The sequence below is a fragment of the Cavia porcellus genome, unplaced genomic scaffold (assembly GCF_034190915.1).
Source record: "Cavia porcellus strain 051 isolate PalLab524CR breed Dunkin Hartley unplaced genomic scaffold, mCavPor4.1 scaffold_13, whole genome shotgun sequence".
Lineage (NCBI taxonomy): Eukaryota > Metazoa > Chordata > Mammalia > Rodentia > Caviidae > Cavia > Cavia porcellus.
In genome coordinates, this window is record NW_026947496.1 from 19,628,047 (window position 1) to 19,654,486 (window position 26,440).

At 45.0% G+C, this 26,440-nt stretch overlaps 1 protein-coding gene and 1 pseudogene across 1 annotated transcript in view; one reads left to right on the forward strand and one right to left on the reverse strand.

Annotated features, from left to right (window-relative positions):
* Nucleotides 1-26,440, forward strand: part of Jarid2 (jumonji and AT-rich interaction domain containing 2) — a 226,800-nt gene that overhangs the window by 12,490 nt on the left and 187,870 nt on the right. The window lies entirely within an intron of this gene.
* On the reverse strand, nt 24,129-24,301 carry LOC111756501 (U4 spliceosomal RNA; annotated as a pseudogene).

A 26,440-nucleotide genomic window follows, 5' to 3' on the forward strand; every position in this document is an offset into this window, starting at 1 on the left:
TATAAGTGCTGGGCACTTTCTTTCTCCCGCCCAGATTTGGTTTATCTTTCTGATTTATGGTAAAATTCAGTGTTTGAAGGAGTTTTGTTCCTTTTTTTCTACCCTGCACTTCCCCCAACCCGGTTTACAAGGATACAGTGATGTCTGCAGGTGGCAGAAAAGCAGAGTTCGGTTTTCTGACTTGAAGGGAGAGTGCTTGTGACTGATGAGCTCTGCTGGATTAAGAACGCATGTTGGTGGAGCTCTGGGGCGCCCCCCTGAGTGAGTCTGTGTGGATCCTGTTAGTGTGCTGTCATGAAGACCTGCAGGACTTTGACCTTGGCCCCTGGCTCCGGCACTGTTCCTCTGCTCTACTTCGTGGCTGGGTGTCTCTGCCTTGGGGCCAGCCCATCAAGGGCCTAAAGCCATGAGCAGACAAACCTCTCCCCCATCAGGTTGTGGGCACTGGGTGGGTCTTGTGTCTCTATGACAAGAAAGCTGACCTTGTTTACCCTCCGTTTTCATTTTCCAGCCAAGATGTCTCTTCAGAGGTGAGGTGGAACCTAATGCACATTAGTTTTACCTCGACTGCTCCCTTCTCTCATCCTTGGGCTGCCCAGAGCACTGCAACCCTGTTTGTTCTATTTTCAGCTTGCAATAATGTCTTGATGTTGGAGGATGAAAGAGCCAACGTGAATGAAGGCATTTTAATAAGCAGTCATGGTCTGGGCTCCCAGTTAAATTTGTAGCACATGGTTTTCATCTGCTTTGTTGAAGGGTTTTCGTGCCTTTGCTTGAGCTGTGACATCACAAAACTTGGCCTTGCATACATGTCGTGTGATTCCTTTTAGACAGATGACTCTCAGTTGCACTGGCCACTGCCCTTGATAGATGCCCATGTCTGGTGGACTTGGTTTTTTACAGTTTTAGGATCATGGAATGTGGATTCTGTAAAGTGTGTTGCTGTGCTTTTAGAGGTTTTGGAGCCTTGTGGACAAGAACATGGCATTTTATTCATGACCCTGATTATTTCAGTGTATTTTTAACATTCAGTTCTAGCTACCTCGCAGCTACTTCACTAAGTAAGGCCTGTAGTTGTGTGTGTGTAACCAATATTGGGGATTTCAATACTGGGGATTGAACTCAGGACCTTCTCACTAAGCTACATCCCTAACCCTTTTGTAAATAATTTGAGTCAGTATCTAAGTTGCCTAGGGTAGGCTCAAAATTGCAGTTGTGCTGCTCAACCTCCCAGAGAGCTGGGGTTAATGGGTGTGTACCAGTATGCCTTACTGTATTTTATATATTTTACATTACCCCACATCAGTCCAAAAAAGGATTTCAAAACACAGTAGACTGTTATCCCAGGCACACATAATTTTTGTTTCTATCTGACTAAGGTTTGGCTTCTAACTTCGAAAAGTGACAAATCAGATTAAAATACGGGCAGTGACTAGTTGTCCTCAAATCAGCAGAGCTTGAGCCTGAGCAATTTGTTGTTTCAGCTTTTGACCTGAAACTTTAATTAAAGGCAAGTTTCCTTAAGTAGTTATTGGCAGTGACACTGTACAGAACTTTTAATCTGGAAGAATTTTAAAGGTGGACGAAAGTAATCCTTGGTGGTGATCGCCTCCTCCAGTGGCAGAGATCAGATTTCTTTCTGAATGCCGATGCAGCTTGTCACTTCTTTCCACAGTTTGGGGGCCGCAGAGGGTCTGGATTTAATAATGAACTTCTGAACTCCAGTTACTCTGGAGGGGAGAGGTTGGCGGGTGTTGCCGCATGAGTCAGTGCGCTGTGTCCTTAAAAACGTTTTCAGATACTCATTCTGTATTGTAATCCTCAAAACTACTGTTAGGGTTCCAAACCATTGTGGTTTAAACTTAGCTGGAATCTGAAAGGTGGCTGACAGAGTGAAAGGAAACCTCCTTTAAATAAGGAACACATTTGGCTTGTCTGATTGTCCCGGAGTCTGGGCTCTGGGCACATCTAAGGCACGGGCCAAGTTTTGGAGTTGAAGAGGTCGGCGAAGACTTGTTTTCCATGTTTTGGACTTTTTCTGCCCCAGCGCAGTATAAATACCAGCAATCGATCGCAGAGAAACTTCTATACGAATGCAGACTTGCGGTGTTTCAGGTTACCCACAGTTCTCAGCTAGCTGTGGAGCGCCCAAACACTGCTGCGCTGCGCTGGGCTGTGCTGTGTCGTGCTTGGGATCAGTCAGAATTCTGGTCCTAATAAAATGCAGTTTCTCATGGCCCTGGTAAGCCGGAGTCCGCCCTGAGAGGCAGAGAGGAAGGGTCACCCTGGAAAGTATCTGAAGCTAAAGCATAGTGTTTTTTCTCCTCTTTTCCCATTCCCTGACTTAACTAGCTGATGCCATCTCCACCTAATACTGGCATAACCCCAGGATGAAGCGCATTTTCTATTCAGCGAAGCATTTTTTCCCCTGCCTTTCCTTCGTCTGTGAGACTGGCTGAAATTGTCATGTTATTTCTCTTGAGCATTTATTGGTGCAGCAGGCAAAGCCTCTTGGGAATATAACTAATGATGATTATAAAGAACAGTCAGTTTACCAAGGAAGGCCATTATGTTTGATTTGCAAAGCTTTTATAGCCAAACATTGTTTGCTTTCAGTTGTTTAATACAAAGGAAGACCTTAACGGTACCTGTTGTAAGAGGTCATCCCAATAAAGACCATACATCACCTTCTCCTAACGCAGCAGCCGGTTTCTCTGGACCGGTACCTGCTCACAGGCCTTGGAGTCTGCTTTGTCATTCAAGGAATCTGTAGCGTAGCGCCTCGCTGCTTTCTTTCCCGCCATCAACAACAAATAATCCTCCCTACTGAGTGCCAGAAGTTCCTACATCTCATAAGTAGTATAGTTTCTTACTCTCACCCTCCGTTTCAATCCTGGGGTCTCACTCATGACCCCAGGGTCTCACCCATGTTTGTTAAGTGCTCTACTGCTGTGCTACAACCTTTGCTGTGTTTAAGAAATGCCATGGTCTGTCTTTGTTGCCTAGGATGGCCTCGAATGCTTGGGCTCATGTTAACTTCCTGCTTCAGCCTCCTGAGTAGCTGGAACTGTAGGCAGGAGCCAGCACACCCCAATTGCATGCTTTCATGTCCCCTGTCACTGAGCTGTACTCCTATCCCCTTAGCACCTTCATGGGCAAAGTGTCAGCCTTGTAGCCTTTCTTTTCAGTTCTCTCACATCGCCAAGTTATTTCAGTTCTTCGGGGCAGTTGTGGTTTTCTTTTGGCCACGTTAGTGGTAGTTTATGTCGAGATGAGAGGGCTTTCTGGGCATCTCGTTACTTCTCCTATGTAATTTGGACACAAATGTGATTTCTTTTTTAAACAATTCTGTGGTTTTGAGTATATTCATAGAGTCATGCAGCCATTACCATGATCAATTTTAGAACATTTTCATCACTCCAGAAAGAAATTCCTGACCTAGTGATGGCCGTTTCCCATTTCACCCCACTTCCCACAGCCTCAAGCGACCACTAATCTTTCTGTCTCTGAGGATTTGCTTCTTCTGGATATTTCGTATGAGTGGAACCATATGTGGCCTTTTGTGACTGGCTGGCCTTTTTCTTGCATGGAACAGGGGCGAATATCAAAAACACTATGTTGTAGAATGTACCAGTGTTTAATTTTTTTTTTTTTTAATATTGAGGTGTAGCCCCCTGAATTATGTCCCAATCCTCTTTCTTTCTTTCTTGCACCAGGGATCAAACTCATGGCCTCACACTTGCCAGGCAGGCACTTACGCCAATGAGCTAAATCTCCAGCCCCTCATTTTTATATTTCTTTTATCTTCAAGTTTGTTTTGTTTTGTTTTGTTTTGTTTTGAGACAGGGTTTCCCTAAGTCTCTGAGTTGCCAAGCTGGGCTTGAATTTGTAGTCCTCCTAGAATGTTATTTTTGGAGTTGGGAATCTTGCTACATTGTCCAGGCTGGTCTAGGCTTTTAAATCTTCGTGCCTTAGCCTGTTGAGTAGTGGGCAATGCAGGTGTGCCACGTAGAACTATTTCATTCCTTTCTGAAAGCTTGGGTCTAATCTGTATGTGTAGCACCTGTTGGTTATCCATGTGTCAGCTGACTGACTTTCAGATTGCTACATCCTTTTCCTTTTGTGAATGTTTTCTTTGCATTTGTCCTGGAATAGCTCCAGTTAGAAAAACTTGCACACACACCGTGTTACTGGTTTACCACTATAGTGAAACCAGTTCAGCTCCTGAGCCTACTGTGTGTCCCCTGAGCAGTGGACCACTGGGCCCTCTACTTCTAGGGCTCCTGCCTTGCCTTCAAGGAGGGACAGATCCTGATTTTCCTCCCTGCCTGACTGCCATGCTTCTTTTAGCCACATGGCGTGATTTTCTCCTGGCCTTGCAAAGTGTTAAGGCTATTCACATGCCTGTTTGAGAACCATGTGCTCCTCTTGCCTAGTGACATTCTTGTTTGACCATGGGATGATTTACTTTCTGCGGGTGCTCAGGTGCCTTTTGGCTGTGCTCACAGGACTTTGGAGGAATCTTTCCACAGCATTTACTGCGTAGAGGTTTGGTTTCCCAGGGCCTGGCTCCTATGGGAACTTGATGCCTGCGGGGGAGGCATATTTTCCTTCTTTACCTTCTGTTTTACTCCCTTCCTTCACTCCTGACTTTCTTGTAGTTTTCTTGTCAACATTCTGTGTCAGAATCATGGAGACTAGCATGACCTAAAACTTCTGATTTTTCTTTTTTCCTTCCCAGCTAGTTAAACCAAAAAAGCATTTATAAATGCACCCTTGGTAATGTACACCATTAAGAAATGGGAGGCTTCTTCCTTTTTTAAAGAAAGAAGGGTGGTGACACACTTTCTTGTGATATTTCTGATTTAACAGTTTCTTCTTCCTGAGTGGGTGTGAAGTTGTTGAGCTGATCGGTCTCTTCCTGGAGTTGGCTGATCTTCTGTGCATTTTCAAGTGCTAAGAGGCCAGCAGAGGTGGCAGAGGTCTCCCCGGAAGAGGAAGAGAGCAGGGGCTGCAGGTGGCACGTGGCTGCGCGCGACGTGGGTCCACATTCTGTGGCAGGAGGGCATGTATTGGCAGGGGTGCCCTTCCTCAGAGGACGCCGGGGATGGGAAGGCAGACAGCAGTGTGTCTGTGAGCATGTGGAATCTTATTATACAGAGTTCAAGTTCATCATCAAGAAATTCCTTCCGAGGAGTGTTAATCACGCTTTTCCCGTTCTCCAGGTCTTCTGGAATGGAGTTTCTGTTGCAGATCGACTTTTGTGGTCTGGTCATTAATTTGCCTGCCTTAATGGGGAGCTCTGGCGCAAGGTTGTACTTAGCAGTGTTGTCTCTGCAGTGATGAGATAGCCAGGAATTTATTAGTTTAGCATGTAGCCACCTCAGTTCAGAAGCTGATGCGAGTGTGGTCGAGTGTCTGAAGAGTTAATGTTTTAAACTTTGTGGTGTTTCACTGGAAATCGGTGTAGTGCCAGGCTGCCTTTGGTGTGATGTACCTGTACCCTGTACACATACTTGTGCTTTTTAAAAGGAAACGCCACATTCCTCCTACGAAAATTAAAATTGCTTATTAGAGCTAATTTTCAGAATTGAGTTAGAACTGCCCTATAATGTAATGCAGGATATTTCCCAATAATGCCTAGGTTAACAATGATAGTCTTGCTGTATTGTGCAAAAAAGGCTTCTGTTCAGACCCAGCTGGGTTTCAGGCTTAATTCATTGCTCTATGGTGGGATCACCACAGCTGCTGTGGGGCCTTTACAAATGCAAAAAAGCTGTCAGTGTTTGTTTCATCAGCTGCATAAATGATGAGGCCAAGTTGAGGAATCCATTCCAGTGCGCAGTGTGCAGGCTGTAGCCTTTATTGTTTACAGAATTAGTGTGTTGGAGCTTTAAAATAGTTGGCACATCGTCTGCCCTTTAAAAGCACAGGGCTAAGCAACCGGGACCAGTTGGTTGTCCTTGTAATGTTGGCCCGATCCAGCCCAGCCCTTGTCTTTTTAACAGTCACTCAGCTCTAGCCTAGCTGTGGGACTTAACCCCTAACTGGGTGCAGTTGGGGCTACTGAATTCTTGTCCCTTTAGTCCTGCACCCCAAACTTCAGTTTGTATCTTTGTTTAAAGGCAGTTAATGAAGTCTTAAAGCCCTTGTGCATCCTTCCAGCTCAAAACAGGATGGTGGTCAGCTGAGCCTTCACCTACCTGTGCAGTCACATTCCAGATTTGGCTCTGTGATACTGATTTTGTGAAGTGCTGTTGCTTTGAAAATTGCCTGCTCACATGGATACAGATGTTATTATATAGCCACCTTCCTGACTACAGAAAGACCCACTGGACAGCTCACTTTACAGGCCACAAAAAGGGGTGTCCTGTAGGGTTTTCTGTGGATTCTGATCCTAACAGCATGACCTGTGAACCTTGCCTCAGGTAGTGGTGAGCTGGGGCGTAGTCTGTTCCTTTTGGGCTGGGCAAGCAGGTGATTGGGATCAGCACCCTCAGTCTTCCCAGGACAGAGTAGCATTGTCTGTCCAGCTCCCCTTTCCTGTCCTGTTTTGTGCTGTCCCTGACACTGTCCCTGTCCTTTCCTTTTGTGATGTTGGGGATGGAACCCAGGGCCTCATGCATGCTAAACATATGCTGTACTTACTCCTCCTTTCGTTTCAGTCTGGTTCTTTTCCAGTCCCTTTGCAAGAGCAGGGAGGTCTTTGCAAAAGTTCTCCCTCCTTGGAAGATGGAGGGCACGGATGGTGGCAATCTGATGGGGTTGGAGAGTGGAGTTTGTCAGGTCTCCTAGCCAACTTGGATGAATGATTGTACTTTCTTCCTCTGCTGGAAAGGCCCCAGATGCATTCCTATATTCATAAAAAAGATGGCATGAGATGCAGGAGTCCCAAATTAAAAGGCCAGAGGGATTTGCTTTAGCTCAGATAACTGTCACACACGTTCTCCTTGATTCCTGTACACTAGGAAGTGTCTGGAGCCCAAGATGACCCATGGGTCTGATGAATTCCATATGGAGTTTGTGCTGATTAAGCAGATTTTGGGGATCCTTATGTAGCCTTTCGTTAACAGCGCTTGAGAATGGTCTCTGAGGAGTGCATTTTACCTATCACATGCAAAGCGCTTCCTAAAAGAACAAATACACAGGCAAGCCTCAATTTTTATTTGCTCCTAACATCCTCCCACCCTTCATTTCAGCCCTCTCTTGGGTGCAGCAGTGCCTGCACGCACATGTACACACTCATGCTCGCACACACATGTGCCCTGTAACAGCAGTAATGAAAAGGAGAACAGTGAACCCCACATCCCCTCCCCCGGGAAGGACTAATTTGCAGGGCCTCATAAGGAAGCAGCAGTTTCATGGTCATTGTCCTCTGCCCAGCAGCCCAGCATTGCACTTCCCTTGCTCGACCTGTTCCTCCTGGCTAGGGTGTTTGCTATACTATAGCTGGGCTTCATGTATCTTTTATCAAAAGCCCCTTCTGCTTTTTTGAGTTATTTTGAGATAAAACATTTTCTTATGTTGCTTTGAAAGTTCTGTATCCTCAGGATTAAAAAAAATGTTTTTTTGGAGAGATGAGAAAGTTTTATTTGTGTGTGTGTGTGTTGATGTCAAGAGTTATCTCATGGCCCCAGGGGACTTCCACTGATGGTGGCTTGTCTCCTAAAAAATGTGGTACTTTAATAACAACCTGGGTATCAGCTGGCCAGTAGTCGTCCCCCTGCCAGTTTACTAGCTGAATCCCTAGTAAGTTTGTTGGGCCTCATCTTAAATTCTGTGTTATCTTTTGTCAAATGGGGTGCACATCTCCTGCTGGTCCATCCTTGTCGCTGATGTTGCGTTCTTCTAGCGGCTGTGATGGAGATTCTGGGTTACTGCTGACATGTTATAGCCTGCTGCATGGTGAGATCTTCTCCTTGGCAGTGGGGAGAAATAGTGGATTTAACACTGTGAACTCTGCTTGCAGAGAATCTGGGCTCTCCTGGAGTGTTATTTTCTTGTCTCCTGATCTCTTTTTCCTCCTCCAGTTAAAAAAAGTCTTAAGAGCAGCTCACCACTGTCTGACACCTAACTGAGTGGCGCCTGCACTTTTCCCATGTGAGAGAGTTCAGAGATCTGCATGGTGTGGAGTAGTACACGCAGGCGGACAAGCAGTCCCTGGGAATGGAGCCGGAATCCTAGCCAGCTGGTTGGAAACCGCCGTAGGGACTGAGGAGGGATCCAATAATCCCTGGAAAGGCGTCAGTTGAGAAATAGTCTAGGTAATAGAGTTGTTTTTTCGAGTCAGGTTTCAAATAATAGTAAAAGGTAGAAAAATCCAGGACTTTGGGGGTGGGGAGTGTGCCTGTTCCGGTGGGTTTTCTGGTGTATTGTTTCAAGCCACAGTGTTGTGAAGGCTGTTTCTTTGGCTTTCATGCTTTCTGGCCTGGTGGGCCGTGAAGGTGTTTATCAGCTCAGCTGTGCAGCATCTAGGCCCATGAGAGGAGGCTGACTGTGTGCAGGTCCTCAGGAGGGATATTTTACCTTCCTTCTTGAGGATGGGGTTGTGTTTCTTGGGGTTCAGAAGAAATTGTTGCCCCATGGGTTCAGTGGGAGTAAAGTCTCCCTGAAATGGACTTCAGCAGCCTCCCAGATGGCTGCCTGCTTAATTAACCTCCTACTTCATAGACAGGAATCCTCTAATAGAGAGCAGCATACAAAGTATAGCTTCTTCCCTGCCCCAGAGGGATGGGCGGTAGATGCTAATGGGATGCTGGTTCCCAGAGTGCCTGCTTATCTGGGATACTGTGAAAGGAGTTTCTCCTGAAATGCATCAACGCATCACTTAATCTATACATTTAAAACAACTCTCTCAGGCGTCATATTTGACCCAAAATCAGAGCTAGGTTTTCCCCATAGCTTTTCAGCACACACTTAGAAAGCTCTTCTTTGAACTTTAGCTATGGATGACCACCATGGTTATCTTGCCGCTGCTGCTGCTAATAGGAAATAGAAAATTCATTTGCGAAAGTGATTGTCGTTTCCTTCTTAGAAGCACAGCTTAACTCCAGGACTTCATTTAGGCGGAGGAAAATGGTTGCCACCTCCCCGTTAAGCTTCTTTGCATTATCCAGCTGTGGCGGAGTGGCTGTGGGGGAGGCCTGGGGAGATGGGGCCCAAAAGGAGCAGTTAAGAAATGGGGCTGCTGCAGAATGTGCTTCGGTCTGAAAGCCTGCGAGGAGGAGAGGACGCTGGCTTTAGAAAGGGGGATGGGAGGGGGGAGCATTCGCTGAAGCATGACGAGCCTCCAAAGGCCCCGGGACTTCAACACAAAAAAGGAGCTTTTTGCAGCTCTTTCACATGCACACGTCTCCCTCTGCTCCATCCATTCTCCCCTGCTGTTTTGTAAATCTCCCAGTTGGAAATTTTTAACATGGGAGAGCTTCTTCCTGTGCTTCAGTTGGCAGAATGCTCACACGCAGCTGCAAAGAATTTGCTTTTCCTTTTCACGGCATCTCTCATTTAAAAGCATTAGTGAGACTACAAAACAAAATAAAAACTTGAGGATTTTTCAGAAGTGGAAGCCAAGTTTAATTAAAGTCAAGGAAGTTGGGGGCTATAACTCTTTTGTGAAGCCTCTTAAAGTCAGATGTGAGCGTGTGCCAATGGCAGGCAAGGTGGGAAATGCGGCTGTTCCTGAAGAAACTGAAAGGCCTCCCTGTCTGGGGTGTGCTTGCCGGAGAGCCCACAATTCATCAAAAGATATGCTGAGCTGTTCTTTCTTTGCTGGCCTTCAAAATGTTTGTCAGTTCTAGATGGCTGTCCAGTTCTTTTTAAAGAGTGGAAACCCTTAATAGTTTTGTCGCTCCTCCCAGGTCTATAAATCTGCTAATCTGAACACCCCACAGCTGCACCTGTAGACCAGGTCACAGGTCTAATAAAAAAAGGAAAAGAAAAAACAGGAAGTTTCAGCGTGGTTGCACACTTGTAATCCTGGCATGGTAGGAGGATTGCAAGTTGTTCCCAGACGGGGAAATCTAGTGGTTTAGTGAGATCCTGTCTCAAAACTAAAGAGCTGGGATGCAGCTCAGTGCAAAGGCCCTGATTCAGTCTACAGTACTAAAAGGGTGGGGGCATTTTAAAATTTGATACTTAACTCCCTGAGGTTGGATTTTTAGTCTGGTGGTATCTGGAGGAGCCCCTCTGCATTTGTCTAGGAGATGATAGAGCTGACATTTGTTTACAATGTGGAGAAACCTCTGTTATCTAGGTGATATTTAAAGTACTTTTACTGCCTAGGTAGAATGCAGAGCTGGTTTAGTATCCAGAAGTGAAGCCTTGATCCAGTGCAACTCTGGATCTGATCCTCAGTAAGGGTACTCAGAATCCACTTTATTTATTTATTTATTTATTTATTTGTCTTTTTCCTTTTTATCGGCACCGGGGATCGAACTCACGACTGCCTGCTTCCAAGGCAGGTGCTTATGCCGCTGAGCTAAACCTCCAGCCCCCCAGAATTCACTTTAGATTGAAGATAAGTAAACAAGCTAGGTGTGGTGGTACACACCTGTAATCCCAGCACTGGGCGGGAGCTGAGGCAGGAGAATCAATGTAAGGTTGAGTCCAGCCTGGCTGCAAAGCTGAGTTCAGGGCCAGCCTGAACTGCATAGTGAGACGCAGTCTCAAAAAGACAGAAAAAAGAAAAAGTTAACAGTATCTGAGTTATGCCAGGAAATTAGCTTTACTCCCACCTTTTCATTTCTTCAGTCACTGTACAAATACTGGTGATTAAAACTTTTGGGGGGAGGGTACTAGAGGTTGAACCCTGCCCCTCTGCATTGAGCTATATCCCAAACCCTTGTTATTCTTTTATTTTTTTGAGCCAGGGTCTTGTTAAGTTGGCCAGGGTGGCCTCCTTGAGATCTTGTGTGTGTGCTACCACGCCTAGCTGGTGATTTTTCTTTTTTCTGTTTTTTTTTAAATTTTTTTTAACATTAAGAAATATTAACATGAGAGGGAACATAGTAGTATCTTAGTCCTTGTGTAGGTCCCAGCACCCCTACTTCAGGGGGAAGGATTTGCCCAGGGTCCTTGGATCCCTGTAGTCTGATGCTGTGTGTTAGGTGGTTGACAGCCTCCTCACGGCTGTAGAATTTGTACTTTTTTTTTGCATTGCTGGGTGTCAGACCAATCAGGACCTAGGGCATGCTACAGAAGCACGAATTCCTCTTATATCTGAGGTTTACACCTAGTGGTGGAACTGGTACCTGAACTTGAAACTGCATCTTTGGGCTTGACAGATTTTGACCCTGCTGTGAGAAAGCTGTGGGATGATGGGCCAGTTATTCACCCTTTCCATTGCTGTTTTGTCATCTCATATTTTGAAGGCAGCGATCACTGAGCTATGCTCCCAGCGCCCTTTAAAAAAGGTTTGAGATAGAGCCTTACCTCGTCCTAAGTTGCCCAGGCTGGGCTTCAGTTGTGATCCTTCTGCTTCAGCCTCATAGTTTTGTGATTATAGGAATGGGTTACTATGCTTGGCTTTTTTAGAAAACAATTTATATTTTTTATTGGAGATACGGTTGCACATATTTATGGGGTACAGTGTGATATTTCAATACACTGGATCAGACCTGGATAATTGGCCTATCACCTCAAACATTTATTGATTCTTTTTGCTGGGAATGTTCACATCTTGTGCTGGCTGTGTTGAAGTATACAGTGAAATGCCACGGTCTGGTTTTAATTTCTGGAATATGTATCTGCTTGGTTTCGTTTGTCCGGTTTCATGGTGCATTCTCTTCTGTGGGAGGACTTGAGGTACCATGCAGGCCTGAGACCAAAGATGGTTTCAGGAGGGCTCAAAGCCAGCGTGCGCCGATCACACAGAGGTCTCGTGCTGCTTCTGAACAGGCCCTGTGGGACCTGGGACTCTGCACTTCTCGCCAGCCCCAGGGAGATGCCTCGCTTGGCACCACTGGTGGGCTTTAGGATTGACTCTTCGGGTCAGGAGTTTGGGTCTCTTGTTTTCCTTCATGTCTGTGCCAACCAGAACTCCTTCAGTTTCAAGATGTGGAAAAACAAGGATGGGATTGTAAGGTCTAGAGCATTGCTTGAAAAAGCCTCTTTTGGCCCAGTTCCTTCTCTGGTCCCCTTTTTGATTATGGTCCTTCAGGGTTTGCGCTGGAAGCAAGCCTGGTGTCCCCACAGACGACTTGCAGAGTGCATTGTCTGCCTTGCCTTATCGCGTGTTTCCCAGCACTCTGTCACGTCTCACTGGGGAGACACAAAGCAGCCTCAGGGATTTCTATGTGCAGCTCTCACTGTTTGGCTGGTTTCTATCCAGAGCGGACTCTGAAAGTTTGGGTGTCTTTTAAAAGAAGAGTTTTTGGGGCTGGGGATTTAGCTCAGCGGCATAAGCACCTGCCTTGCAAGCAGGCAGTCGTGAGTTCAATTCCTGGTACCGATAAAAAAAAAAAAAAAAAAGAAGAGTTTTTATTGGCTAATACTTTACCATGGATTGAGTGGCTACTACCTAAATGCCCCCTCCTGCATTGAATCCAGAGCCTTAACAGGGAGCTACGTCCCTGGTCCTTTTTTACATTTTTTTGAGGGTTAGGGTTTCACTGGGCTGCACCCAACTTGTGATCCTCCTGCCTCAGCCCCCCAGAGGGCTGGCATCACAGGCATGTGCTGCCACACCTGGCTCAAAATGCTTGTTATAATGTGTTATTTTTGTTTTGTTCTTTGAGTTAGGGTATCACTATGTAGTTCAGGCTGACAACTCACTTGAGGCAGCTCAGCTCTCCTGCCTCAACCTCCTAAGTGCTGAGATCACAGGCCTGCGACATTACACCCGGCTCCATGAATCATGTTTTATCCTGATCATGCCTTACCATGGTTGTGTAACCTAGCTGTTTCCTATATTGTAGTTGTGGAATTGGAAACAGGGCCTGGGGTGGACACCTCACTCCCACCTCTACAAACCAAGTGAAGAGTCAGCTTCTCTTTTCCTGTGAGGTCTGTACAGATCGGACTGACTTAATCTTCTGGTTCCTTAATCTCTCCCTGTGTCAGTTTCCTTATCTGTAAAACAGGGCTAAGACCTGTCACTCAGTCCTGAGTTGTGCTAGCTGACATTTATTTCTTTCAAGTGTTAAAGCAGGAATTAAGAATGATTTTTCTTTCAGTAGTTAAAAGACATGATACCAGGTGAAGAGGTTATGTTTATGTTTTGTTATCAAGAAATGCAAGACAGCCTAGGAAGTGGCCATTTGTAGAGAAGGAAGTTATATCATTAATAAAGTAGCAATCACCCGTTTTTGTGGGTCTTCCCTTTTAAAAAATCTTGCTAAGTTTCCCCTTGTGGGAGGGTGTTTCCTTCTTGGAAACATTCTACCTTCCTCATGCTAACAACACGGCATGTCTTAATTTCCTCTACTCTTAGTGTTAAGATTTTCATTTGCTAGGAGTTTTATACTCGTGGTGGGTACTGAGTAAACATGTGGGATTGAACAGTGAAATACTTACAGATTTATAAATAGGTTGTGCACCTACATTCTGCTCTTTGACAGTTCTCCTATTTGTAGAAGAGAGGAAGACATTAGAAAACTGATTGTTAATGAAATTGTTTTTTTCAGGGCAGTTTTTCTAAAGATTTTTAGAAATGATCTAAACTAGGGGTAAAGATGAGCACAATTCTTTTGGAATGCCCACTTTCCTGTGTCTTTTAAAACTATCTTTTTTCTTTCCTATGAAACAACACACATAACAGTATCTTTTGTACGTTAACAGTGTTTTCAGGCCCAGTATGGTGGGGCAAACCTGTAATCCCAGAATTCTGAGGGGCTGAGGCAGTAGGTCACAAGTTGGAGCCCAGCCTGGGAAACAGAGTTGAGACCCTGTCCAAAAAATAAAAGCAATGAGGAGGTAGGTCAGGGTGAGGGCCCTTGGGTTCAGTTGCCAGTCTTGCCAAAACAAAATAAAGCAGCTCTCTCCCCACAAAACCCCTGTTTCTCTGCAGTTTATGAGATTTTGGAGGGGGGCTATCAGTATTATTTGCATGTTCTAGAGGTGTATGAAGAAATGTGCTTTGTTTTGTTTCAAGTGTTTTTTTTTTTTTTTTTTGTCTTTTTAAAGAGACAGAGTTTTATGATGTAGTTCAGGTTGGCTTTAAACTCCCTTTGTAGGTCAGGCTGGCCTTGAATTCTTAGCGATCCCCCTGCCTCAGCCTCCTGAGTGCTGGGATTGTAGGCATGCATCACCATGCCTGACGGTTTTTGAGAGAGCCTCCCTGTGAAGTTAATCTGGGCTGGAGCTCATGATCTTCCTACCTCAGCCTCCAAGTGCTGGGATCATGTGTGTGTACTGCCCTGTGCAGTCTAAGAAACTGGTGCCTTTTTAGCTGATAAAAATTATTCCATTAAATTTTAATTTTTATGTACAGTATTTATTTTTTGCAGTATTGGGGGGGTTCTAACCCAGGACCTCACAAATCCTGGAGCAATCACTCTGTGGCTGTTTTCCCCTGAGCCCTGTGATAGCATTTTATTTTCATAGGAAAGCTGAACATTGCTGTGTATTAACTAGTATTTTGTTCTGAAGAATCATGGTCTACTTGTAAAACAGGAAATGTGTGGGAAAGGGCAGTTCAGCATGTTGCTGCATTCACAGCAAGCAAAATTTATTTTTACTAACTTTATTTTCCTTCCTTCGCATGATTTAACATGGTAAATAACTGTCCTTCCTTTCTTCCCTGGGAATCGAACCCAGGCCTTGGACATAAGTAACTGATGTTTCTAGAGTGGTTTATTACACCACTCTCCAGGGAGAAGAGGGAGAGTCTTATGTATGAAAGGGAAGCAAGTTGGAGGTCTCAGGCAAGCAGTTCTGTTGACCGGCTCACTTCTGCTTCTGGAACCTTCTGTCAGTGGTGGTTGTTGGCACCTTTAAACGCTTTGGTGATTGCTTGGACCCAGGAAGGCGATTTTAAAGACTTGTGCTCCTTTCCCACTTCACTCTTCCATCACCTGATCACATCGGTAGGACCCTTTTTAAAGCCACTAACCATCTGGCGGTCTAAAGCTCCACCTGCAGTTGGAAGCTGATTGTCATTCTGGAATGTTCTACACGGCAGGCTGGTGGAACTCTTCCTGCAGGAGGAAGATTCCGTCAGGCTTTTAACTTTGCAGTGTTCTGGAGCTGTCCCAGCATGGCTAGAGTCCTTCAGGCCTCCTGTTTTGTGTGAAAGAATTAACTGAGTTTTGCAGAGTTGCCTCTGTCTCCAGGAGGAGGACCTCAGCCTTTGGAGTTCAGAGCTTGTTCTGGCCACAGAATCCCCGGCTGTCCCTGTGGGACCGAAGAGAGGCTGCCCTTGGCATCAGAGGTAGAGACAGGAACAAGCTGGAAAACTTTGTCCTGACCTAGAAAGAGGTTATATAGACAGGCATTGGGATCTTTAGAATTTCTTTTTCTTTTCTTCTTTTTTTTTAAAGGCTATGTGCACAGCTGTATGTTCAGAATTGGAAAATTCCCTCCATACACAGCTTTTTCATTAGACACTGATACCGGTTAATTCAGAATTGCTTGTAATTGGAAGCAGCTGCTGTTTCCCAGCTGACTAGGTGTTAAAGTCAGATGCTTCTGAATTAGCTGGACTTGGGTTATTCATATTTTAATTAAAGTCCATTTTATTTCCCCCACCCCTCCATCTTTTGCCTCTCCATTGACTAGGATTTTATAGTAATATATTTGAAATTACAAGAGCATCCCAGTAGGTAGGTATAATGTAAGTTCAAGGACTCACAGTTGATTATATAGTCTTGTATTATTAAATAGTGAATTCAGCTGCATTGCAATTTCCTTTTCTCACCCTCTGAACCTTGCTTCTGTAGTGGGGGAAAATTTCATTCCATTTAGGAAAGTTGAGACTTTTGTCCCCTATGGTCCTCCCGGGACACCAGCATATTAGCCTAATTGCTTGTGTCACCGCTATGGGGAAGGTACTGCGTGAAATGGGACAAGCAATTTTCTGGTACTTTTCATCTAATGGGGTTTGCAAATTAAGCCATGAATAGTGGGGCTTAGGGGCAGTGGGGATATTTTCTTAAAAGGAAAAAAAGTTAACAAGTGCTTTGGAGAGGCGCTGTCTAGTCCTTCACCAAGCAGAGGATGTGATGTGTATCAAGTGGCTCGTAGTAGAAAAAGACTGCCTTAATCCACCCCCCCCCCAAAAAAAAAAAAAAAGTTAGGGAGGAAATCACTTTGCGTTTCTCTTTCCGTGATGCTAATGAGGGAAAGAGCAGTGCTGGAGGGAAAGCTGTAAATGGCTGCTTCCTGCCTTTCCTTTTTCAGCTACCTGACTTGGCAAAAGTGTGGCTTGACAAGTGTCCTAGTTATAGCAATTTAATTTTGTGTTTGTCCCTCTCCTCCCTCCCCTTGCGTGTCCAGGCCCATTTAAGCTGGCTTCCAAAAAAAAAGGCCAGGGCACTGCAGATCCATTAGATTCTGCCTGCCTGTTCTGATGCTTAAGCATTCTGCATGCTGTGGAAGACATGATCTTTGCCCAAAAGGGAGTTTCAAGGGTCCCTGGAGAAAGCAAGTTTATTCCTGTCAGTGCATTTAGGGAATTATATAAGTACCTGTCCCCTGTGATTCGGCACTGTCATGCCGAGCCCAGGGAGAGCCGGGGGAGTTGTGGGTTGGTTAGCTGCTGTTAGAGGTAGAAGTCACCACTGGAACGGTTCACTTGTCTCTGCAGCCCAATACCATCACATCACTCTCCCACCCCAAGGACACACATGCATGTGCTTGGCAGCTGCCGGACCAAGGAACCCAAGCATGCAAGGAACCCAAGGACACGCCCTTGCATGCTTGGGTTCCTTCTAGAGTCCTCTTCTGTATTATATTGGGAAACCCTGGCACCCCTTGCTAATCTATCTGGACTTTTGATTGATTTAGTTATGAGATTAATGTGGTCTCTGGGGACCCTCTGAAATGAAGCAAGAAGTCCCATTGGATGTGGTGGGGCTGGGCCAGGGCTGGGCCTTGCAGGAGCGGGTGGTGTGACAAGCTGTTGCATTCAAGGGAGTCCTTCTGTGCTTGGCATCCATGCCACCTGGAGTTTTCAGAGACTGGTCCTTGTTCCTGTGGTCGTTTCTTGGAAACAGGCCTGCTGCAGCTTGTGGCTGTAGCCTTTCTCCTGAGTTTCAAAGCTATTAGCACTTAAATTCCCGGCAAACCTTTAGAAGGACAAGGGAAGGCACGTGATAGAGCAGAATCTTCTTGAAGTATATTTTGTTAGCAAGTGACAGTTTCCTTGTGTTTCCAGTTCCACCATCATGAGTTCTTGGTGTAAGTTCTTTGTTGAATGAATTCCCTCCATGGTAGTAACTAACACCACAAATGTTTTGCCTGTAAAGTAATAGGACCGTTTGTTACTCTTTCACACATTTGCAAAGTGCTCTGCATTTTATTTTTACTGATGAGCTGATTAGACAAGTAGTGGCCCTAGTATGGGGAGGCTGGGGTTGAAGACATTTTAGTGTACATTTAGATAAGTTATTGGGGTTGGGACCCAGGTCTTTGCACAGGCCACACAGGTGCCCTACCACTAAGCTTTGGTGTGAATGACAGTATGCTGCCTCCACCCCAAGGTGTCCAGCTTCTTGCTTTGAGTCTGCTTGTTACCTGGCCTGCATTAAGCTGCTCAGGGTCATTTACTGGCTCCAGGGGACTGTAAAGAACAGGAACTAGGGCACTTAAACCAGACTCAGCGTGTGCCACCTTCATTTTGCCTCTCCAAGTATCTGTTGGCCTAGGGATGTAGCTCAGTGGCAGAGCACTTGCTTAACTTGCTCAAGGCTCTGGGTTCAGTCCCCAGCACCATGAAAAAAGAGAGAGAGAGATGGATGGAGAGAAGACACCACAACTCCACATTTTGACAGTTGAAAAGTGTTAAGGAAAAACCTGAGTAAGGGACAGGAACTTTGTAATGCCAGGTGATAATTACCCAATGTACAGGTCAGAGGGGAAGGACCTGGGTGCCATCTTGTTGATGGATGGGAGGATGTGGCTGGTGGCCTTAGGAGACGCTAGCACCCCACACCCACACCTGAGAGCTCAGTGCTTAGCTTTGCCCCGGGGTGCTCACAGGGAAATGACTTGACTGCAGGGGATGGAGAGGGAAAGAATAGGAGCAAGTTTTCCATTTCAAGGAGTTAGATAGGGCATAAAGAAGGAATTCTGCCTGGAGCTTACAGGCAAATTAAGCGGGGTGGGGAGAGACAGACAGACCAACGCACTGACTGACTGACTGATGGATGACACCTTAAGTTCCTGAGCTTGGGGAGGAATCTCCTCTGGCCTTGCCCAGTGAGGCGCACAGACAAGTTTCACCTGGCTGGTCTGGCACTGGAATAGCCCTTTGGGGTACTTTTATGTGTGCACTTAAATTTTCTCTTGGCAAGTATATACGAGGCCCCAGGGGGCTAGTGAAAGAGGACACTAGCAGAAAGCAGTGTCTAGGCAGAGGAAAATGTTTATGGGGCTGGAAAGAAAAAATAGTTGCTGTGATGTGTGACATATGAGTTAGGGGAGGGAATGCTTTGAGATCAGATTCCTTCCCCCACCCAAGAAAAAGTTATTCACATAATGTACATATATCTATGTAATGGACAATTAACTTTCTCCTTGTTGCTACTAAAGAGAGTGTAACAGTGACCTTCATTTTAATGTTTCTTGATGCAGGAAGTTCTTTGGTACATGGACCCAGCGTTTGTGTTCTGGGTCACAGCAGGTGTGCATTTTCATCAGTGAGTACAGCGTTCTAAGGGCCTGGGGGCCCTGGATCATAGATGAACTTGCTCAGGTGCAGAATTGCCATTTTTGGGTTTGACCCAAAATGTGTATTTGATCTGTAATAGGTGTGCAGTTGGTTAGGAGTTGAACTCAGGACCTTGCACTTGTCAGCTGCTGTTATGCTGAGCTATATCCTGGCCCTGGCTTGCATCTTCTGTGGAACTCTGGGATATCCTATCCCCCTTTATCTCCTCTGCAGATTTAGGGAACCCTAAATCTTCCTGGAGCTGTCCCAGTACCACTGCAACCATCATTTTTCATTTAAATCTATTTTAACTGATTAATGGATACTGCTCTCAGGTTTTTATTTACGTGGTACTGCTCCCTCTTCACTCCCCTGCAGCCAATTCAGTTCCTGTGAACACCCCCAGGCAAAGCCAGGTATATATATTCTATCAGGTATATATTGTGAGATGTACAAACAGATACGCCATAGTAATTTGCTCTTCTGTTGTCTGAGGTAATGGGCACTCACTAGCAATAAACTGTATTATGGTCCGCTAGCTTGTTTTGTTTTTTAGGCTATATTCTTACTGTGTAGCTCAGGCTGGCTTTGAGCTCATGGTGAGTCTCTTGCCTCAGTCTCCCCAATGCTGAGCTTACAGGCACACGCCAGCATACCTGACTCTTTTTTTTTGAAGTAACTTTTGCCTAAATTTTGGCAGTTTCCAGTGGTTGACTGAACAAAAAATCTTAGCTTTTTTTGGGGGGGGGGGCAAGGGCAGCAAGTTGGGAACTGAACCCAGGACCTTGTGTGTGTTATGCATGTGCTCTACCTCTGAGCTACATCCCCAGCCCCCCCTTTTTTTGTTTGTTTGTGAGACAAGATCTCACTCTGTAGCCTCAGCTGGTCTTGAACCCAAGACCTCTTGCCTCTGCCTCCCAAGGGCTGGAATTATAGGCATGCACCTCTAGGCTTGGTTCCACATCTGGCACTTAACCTACTGGCACTTAGGTGGCAATCAGCAAATAAATGTTGTCACCCAAGCTTGCATCCCATACAAACCTCAGACCTGTCTGGATGAATTTGACTAAATCCCTTCCCCCAACTGACATAAAAGACTGGAATAGTATAGTGAACACAGGGCATGTGACTGAAAAGGCAACCTCGCATTGTGTGCACGGAGGTGACCCTGTGCCTCTTCCCTCAGAACTCCAGCTTTGGCAGTTTGGACACAGTGCTCTTGGTCATCCATTAAAAAAGGATGAAATAACCATGCTGTTGGTCCTTTTTGCAGCACTCCAGTAGTAATAAAAAAATAATTTTAGTGACTTTGGTTTTTTTCTGCCAAAGTAAATGTTGGCTGTCTTTCAGATGTAGTAATGTTGCTTCTCTAAATTTGTTCGAGTTAAACTAAAGCAGGGCCAAGTTGAGAAATTAGTTTCTCGGTTTTTCCCTTCCAATGTAGGGGGGAAAAAAAAACTTTAGGTTTTGGATACTCTTGTTCCTGCAGATCATAAAGATTCAGCTAAGATATCCACAGAAGGAACAAAGCCCCAGATTTTATAGTCTTCACAGGATGTTTATTGTGGTAATCTGAAAGTAGGGTACTTAATTTAGTTCTGTAGGATAATTTCTTCTCAATTGTAAAGAAAGGTAGAGTCTTAACTCCTTTTGGTATATAGTTTTACTTTTTAGACTTTGCTAGGGATTGAACAGAACCTCAGGTGTGCTAGGCAAGAGCTCTACAATAAAGCTATGTCCATGACCTTTACTCCTTGGTTTTAACATGGGATTTTTTTTTTTGGCCTTGTGGTGAGCTTTTGCCTCACGCTTCCAAAAGATTCTTGTATATTCCTAGGTAGGAAATTCAAGCAGCTATCATGCTACTATGAATGGGTCAGCCCTGTGTTAACATGCATTAGCTAGTCGTGGAAAGAGATTTGGGAGTGTGTTAGTTTAAAGTATGTCAGAGTTGGTACAGTATATATGAGGGCTGGAGAGCCCAGGGCCAGTACCCATTTAAAAATGCTAGGCAGTCTCTCCACATTCTGCGCACAGAATCTGAAGGGTATCAAAGCCTTTATTGTGCTATACCTGGTTTGGGCAGGTAACCTGAGAAGAAAGGATTGGTGGCTTTGCCTTAGCTCAGCTCTTCATAGCAATTTAATTCACCATCCAGGTATTCCTTTGTCTGGAAGAAAACTACGGGACTACATCCTGCTTTGTAATGTGCAGTTTGAAGTCACTTTCAGTGTCAGATTCACAGTCACATGGAGCCAATCTGGTCGTCCTCCTCTCGATGTTCCCAGCACCTCTCTGAGGTTTGCTCTGTAGTGTGGCGGTGTGGAGCCCCAGGTTAGAGCAGGGGTGTGTGGACAGGCTGTGGGGTTCGGCTTTCCCTAACTTCACACTGTCTGCAGGCTCTCTTCGGGTCATTCTTCTTCCTGCCACTTGGTATTGCCAGGGCCAGGGCACCGTGGTTTATGTCAGCACGCTTTCCTTCCCACATGAGCCCTGACATTGACAAGGCATCCCCTGGACATTTAGGTTGTTTCCACTGTAGTTTACTTACAATTTCTTCCGGTACATCTTTCACACACAGTATAATTACAGAGCAGGGCTGCTTGGAAGTACATGTGCTGTTTCTCTAGCAGAAGAGATCATTCTTTTCATAGAGGGACGCACCCTGCAGCAGCCCCCGGAGCCTTTATTTCCCTCTTCCTCCTGCCAGTGTTTACTATCATACAGTTTGTTTAGTTTTTGGTGACAGATTCAACCCATCATTGTTTTTAATGTAACATTTCTCAGTGTTGAGCAAGTTCTTTGGTCTGTCAGCCTATCCCATATTGTTCTGTTGTTGTTGTTTATAACTTTTGCCAATTTTTACATATTTAAAAAAATACTTTCTTTTTATATGATGTACACACATGCACACAAAATATGGCTGTTTGTAGGGTAGGAAGTGATTCTTTCATGGGGGAGGAGTTGATACCGGTGAGTGAACCCAGGGCCTTTGAACTGACTTGGAGCCTAGACCCCCCTTTTTTAAAAAACCTTTTGGGACAGGGTCACTCCAAGTCACGTAAGCAGCCAATCTGATTGATTTTTTTGGGGGAGTGTTTGATATCAGGGACTGAACTCATGACCTCTCACTTGCCAGGCAGGCACCTGTGCTCTGAGCTGTATCTCTGGCAATTTATTTGAATTAGAGATGCTCTTTCAGCCTCCTAGAGTGCAGGGGTTTCAGGGTATGTCACCTCATCTGGCTGGGTGAGATTATAGGCATGCCCCCACCATTCCTGACTTTTTTTTTTTTGAGCCATTTATGTTATGGGTGTTTATTATATGTGAAATACTTTAAGTAGGCTTACTTTGTATTTTTTGTATAGAAGTTTAAATGTTTTCTGTAGTCCAGAGTGTCATTCTCTTTCCTGAGACACAGTTTCACTGTGTAGTGCAGACTGGCCTTGAAGTTGCTTATGTAGCCCAGGCTGCCTTCGAACACATGGCAATCCTCTTGGTTCAGCCTCCCGAGTGTTTGGAATTATGGGCGTGTGTCACCATGCTGGCCACTGTTGTATTCCTTTTTGGGTTTTGTGTGTTTGTGTGTGTGTGCTTTTTAAACCTCAAGAATAGGAGCGTGTTCCCTGCGAAGTGAGCTTCGTTACTGTCCGCTTCCACCCTGCCCTCCAAGGTTCGCATGTTTCCCGCATCCCTACCCTGGCATATATTCTGGTTCTCCCCAGTCTTTCAGAATGATTTTCTTCTGTCAGCTGTGCATTATGGATACCTGAGGGCTTATCCCTATTTAAGTACCAAGCTTCTGATGGAGTTTTTAAAGTATTGATATGCAGTTATTGCTATGTCTATCATAACCTTGTGTTAGGTAATGTGGTCATGTATCTGTGAGGGCAGCAGAAATACCTCTGATTCAGAGTTTGGGGACTCCAGCTCCTCTTAAATACACAAAAATCCAGGCATTTTATTTATTTTTTTCTTTGAGACAGAGTCTCACTGTATAGTCGGGGCTGGCCTTGAAAACTCTATGTAGCCCTGGTTGGGCTCGAAACTCATTGTGATCCTCCTACCTCAGCCTCCTGAGTGCTGAAATTACGGGTGTGTACCACCACGGCCAGCTCAGACACCTTATCTTTTTGTTTATGACCCTTAGAACAGAGTAGGGGAGAAAGTGATAAAGAGGTAACATCCATTGCAATATGCATGAGAAATGATAGTTGAAAGAAGGACTTTCTCCTTTAAGAAAAGACCTTTAGGACTTAGAAGTGACAGAACTGTTGCCTGTTATACCTGAAGCAGCCTGGTTTCAATCCCCTGCCCTGAGGGGCCCCCCTCGCCCCAGCCAGCAAAAAACAAACAAAACCAACCCACAAGAAAAAGTTTGCATTTCCTGAACCTCTGCATTGACTTGTACTTTTTAATCAGGTTTTCAGATGGTTCTGTTTGGATGATTGTTACTGAATCTTCAGGTATATTTTGTCATGTGACTAATTACAGTATGTGAACCCAGTTCACCTAGGTTCACTCTGGGAGGTGAAGCTGAACAGCCCCGTGGCAGAGGGTGCTGTTGCTTTGGTGCGTGGGGTCTGAAGTTACTTTTGCTTCCTCAGAGACTACAGGGCATCAGGGTTGTAGGAAAGAAGGGAGCTTGATGTGTTTCTCCCCTCACAGCCTCCTCCAGGGGATGAGTCATTGCACCTTGCACGCAGGAACTGTGACTTGTAGCTGTGCATCCATTTAAGAAATTTGTGTTCCAGTAGAACAATTCAGAAGGCCTTTGGGAATCTCTTGTAAAGGAATTTTGTTAGCATAAAATATGCATTATGCACCAGACATAGATTAAAACGCGTTTGATGAAAGAACAACAGATTGACGTTGTGTGACTCAGCACCCTGCAACTTCTGAAGTACATCTATGAGCAGGAGGATCTTTCCTTGCATGTGGCCCACACCGACGAGGTGGAGGGTGGTGGTCTGGGTGGAGGGGCTGGGTCTCTTGTTGCTTCCTTTGTACCTTGGAAGCAGCAGAGTGGCCCTCCCGAATTTGACTCTGGGTCTCACTAATACCTTCAGACAGTGGTGAAAGTGATCACACTATCACCTTAAACCCTTGGGCTGGGACCCCTTCACTGCCTAAGGTAAGCTTAGCCTTCCCTGGGGTTTGGCTGGCACACCTGCACCTCCAGCAACATGTTAACTTTCCTTGAGTCTTTCCTGCTCTGTGTTCCAGCCTCCAATCCTTTTCCTTATCTCAGAGATACTTACACCTTTTAATCTAGTAAATTTATAAACACCTTCTTTAGAATGTTTCCAACTTCAATGTAGGGTTGCAAAAGGAACATAATATATTGAAATGCAGCCATGAAGATGTTTACAGAGCAAAATTGTGTTCTAGGAAAATGCACTTCAAAGTTAGTTTTGTGCTGTTAAATATTTTAATTAGCAATAGTCATGCCTCGGGTAAACCTCATTGGCTATGATACTGCCACTACGCAAAGCTTGTGTTGTTAAATATTTTAAAACCTTGACTTATGGCAAGAAGTTGCATGTTGTTAGTTGGGGACGAGGCTGGTAAATCCGTACACCAGTGAACACCTGTCTTCATTGAGGGTGGGAGAAAAACCTTAAGGTTTTGAACGCTCAGTTTAACAAACCAGCTGTGTAATTTACACAGTCAAAATATGCCCATTTCTAGTATACAGATCCTTGAGGTTTAGCAATCCTGTATCCCATGTGACCACCACCCAGTCAAAATGGAGATATTTGATTACTCTGAAAGTGCTCCTTGCATGGATTTGGAGTCATTTGTATCTCTTCCTAGCCAGTATTCTGATTTTATATAAATATTTATAAATAAAATATAAATATAAATAGTTATAAATATTGCCTACTCTTTAGCAGAAAGGCTTGCAAATTCATTTGAACTGTGTCCTATTGTATGTATTATTTGTATGCATGTATGTGTGCTTGTATTTAGCTAAGGGTTCGTTGTATAAATCTACACACATTTGTCTTGTCTGTTTGCTGGCTGAAGACCCAAAAGTTGTCTCCAGTTTGGGGACATTAGTTGCTGTGAATATTTGAATTGAAAGGTATTTGTAGTCATGGGTTTTCTTTCTTATGGGTAAATACTTTTGTGTGTAGTCACTGGGTCAGAAAGTAGTTTCAATTTTGTAAGAAACTGTCACATTACTTCAGTGTGCTTTTATAGCGTACGGTAACTGGAGTCCCACATCCTGGCCAACTTTAGTGTTTTTCCCTCCCTGTCCTGGAGACTGTATTCAGGGCCTCACTTCTGCTAAGCACACACTCCCAGAGTGCACTTCTCCTTCAGTGTTTGTAGCTGTTAGTATTTTGCTAGAATCTGTTAAGCCCCTGTGTTGCAGAGATGATGGAAGCTTTTTAGTGACGATTAAAACTATTTCAGTGATTCACATTAGAGGCTGCTTGCACAGTTATTATGTATAGCATCTCGAGGAAAGTGTTCGTCTTCTCTTAGGTTAGAAAGAAGGGCTTCTTTCTTTCTGCTTGGCCTGTCTCTTCCTCAGAGGCTCCCTGTGCCTTCTCACGCGGTGTGCCTTTCTGTAACAGACGAGTGGTCACAGGCACTGCTGAGTCTTCTCACCCACAGTTCTAGGAGACGGGTTCTCAGCCTCTACCAAGCTTGAAGTAGTGGGCAGTTAGGTGTGAAAGCCGAGTTCCTAAGACTAGAGGAAGGAAGAGCGGGGTACATGAGAGTCCCTGTGGATCCTCCCAGAGCAGCTAGCAGCACAGTGTGTGGACCTGGCAGCCCGACCCAAGGCTCAGTAGGCGGGGCCGCTGTGGCCTGTGTGGGGCATATGCACATAGTTTAAAATACATTTCTCCCCGTGGGTGGCGAGGGGGCCCACAGAACAGCAAAAAAAGTAATTACCCCTCGGTGCACTGTTGTTTTCTCAATATGTTTTTCCCTTCATAAATGTTCTTTTCCTCCATGCAAATACTTTAACAAAACTGTACAGAGTTTTGTTCTGTATCATCATTCCTTTATGTTGTTATATATTTTACCACTTAGAGCAAATTAAACCCCACTTACTATCGTTTCTCCCCTCTCTGAGGCATGGCCCTTCACTCTGGGTTTTCAGAATGAGTTATTTGGTTGTTCCTGGGTTTGCCAATAGGCTTGAGGGTGGAGTTTGTCCTTTCTTATATTCATAAGAGCAATTGCAGCAGGATGTGATTTTTTTTTTCCCCCCTGTTTACTAAATATGCAACTGCGATTTCAGTGTTAGATTTTTTTTGGAGACAGGGTCTCCCTGTGTGGCTCAGCAGCGATTCCCCTGCCTCATTTCTTGAGTGCTGGGATTATAGGGCTGTGCCACCACACCTGGCAGAGACTTTAGATGGTTCCAAATTTTGATTAGTTTGTTCCACGCTGACCACGTTTTATGAATTGGAGTTGTTTTGTTTTCTTAAGATGGACTCTCAGTCAGATGCGGACTCTGGGTCAGTTGAACTGGATGTACTAAAGCCTTGTGGTAAATTTGCCAAGAATTCACCTGAAAAGGAGCTCCCCTGCTCCCCTGTAAGCATAGCATGTTTGGCTCACCTCAGGCCCTGAGGACCCACTGAAATACGTGTTTGAGAATCGCTGGAAGTT